We start from the raw sequence: 1,386 nt of genomic DNA, 5'->3' as shown, positions 1-1,386 counted from the left end.
CCGGTTCGCGCGACAAGTGCACGGTGACAGTCCGGTCACAACGCGAGCACGCGCGACAAGTTTGCTCCCAAACTCAGCCAACCAGACCAGTCACCCCGAAGTCCAAAATCGGCCGACAAAAGCGTCCACCCAGCCACGACCAGACGTCTCACGTCCAGGCCCGTCAGCTGATCCGGTCCACCTCGTCGAGCCCGATCCAACAAGACCCCGAGCGGGCAATTCCGTCCACCAGGACCCAGGTGAGTCCACTCTGAACTTACCCCATAAGGATAACACGGCCGCCCGTACTATCACGCGGCTCCGCACGCTGTGATAACGGATTTCGACACCCCTATCGGGTCGGTCGAATTTCGGATTCTGCCACCGCGATCGCGTCGGCCCGATAGATTCCGGGAAATTTGAAAACGCCGGTGAGCGAGAACCAGCGCTCGGAGAGCGCTGCGGAAAACAGCTGCGAGGTCGGGGCACCGACCCCCACCCCCACGCAAAAGTTTTCCCCTCACCCCGTTTTCCAAAAACACCCGCAACTCCGGTCCCGAAGGTCCCACGACCCCAGGACTCGGGCACAAGGCCCCGAGGCACCTCCCGGACGAGGTCCCTCCAACAGAAAAAACCCAAAAATCCCCCCCCCAAAAATTATTTTTTTTTTTTTTTTTTTTTTTTTTTTTTTTTTTTTTTTTTTTCCCCTGCCCATCGCGACCCCGTTTTTTCAGGTAGGAAGCCATGCCGTCAAGCATCCCAGACTGCTGGGACATGGAACACGACCCGACAAAAAACACACAGACCAAGAGGAAGCAAACCAGCTCTCCTTCCCCGGACCGCACCATGAAGAAGAAAGGTACGAAACTTCCAAAGGTTTCGAACATCACCGACACCACCGGCGCCCTTCGCACGGCAACCAAGGCGACCGAATACGCCTGCGAACTGGTCCAAGGACTAGCTGACGAGTTCTGCACCGAAGAACTCATCGGGCCATGCCTCTCAAAAGTCGCAAAGGCACTCGAACAGGTCGGCGCAGCCCTGTTCCACCTCTCAAGGGAACGAGATGCCACACACGGCAGCCAGCAGCAAACGAGAGCAGACGCCACCACCAACACAGACCCGCCCGAGGAACCTGCCAATCCGAAGATCTGCACGCCTGCCGTCGCCAAGGAATCTACGACCGCGACCGCCTCCAAACCGGCCGCAAAACACAGCCGAACGACCAATGGAAACAACCGTCGAAAGAAGACCAAGAAACCAAAGTTGGACAACAGAACACCTACAGGAGCACCCCTCGCACGGGGCAATACAACCCCACTAGCGGAGACAGTGAAACAGCCCGAATACCACCCGACCGAGCACGCCGAACAGCCCTTCACTCTAGTCGAGAAGGCAACCAGGAAG

The sequence above is a fragment of the Metopolophium dirhodum genome, chromosome 8 (assembly GCF_019925205.1).
Source record: "Metopolophium dirhodum isolate CAU chromosome 8, ASM1992520v1, whole genome shotgun sequence".
Taxonomy (NCBI): Eukaryota; Metazoa; Arthropoda; class Insecta; order Hemiptera; family Aphididae; genus Metopolophium; species Metopolophium dirhodum.
Note: the sequence above shows the minus strand (reverse complement) of the source record.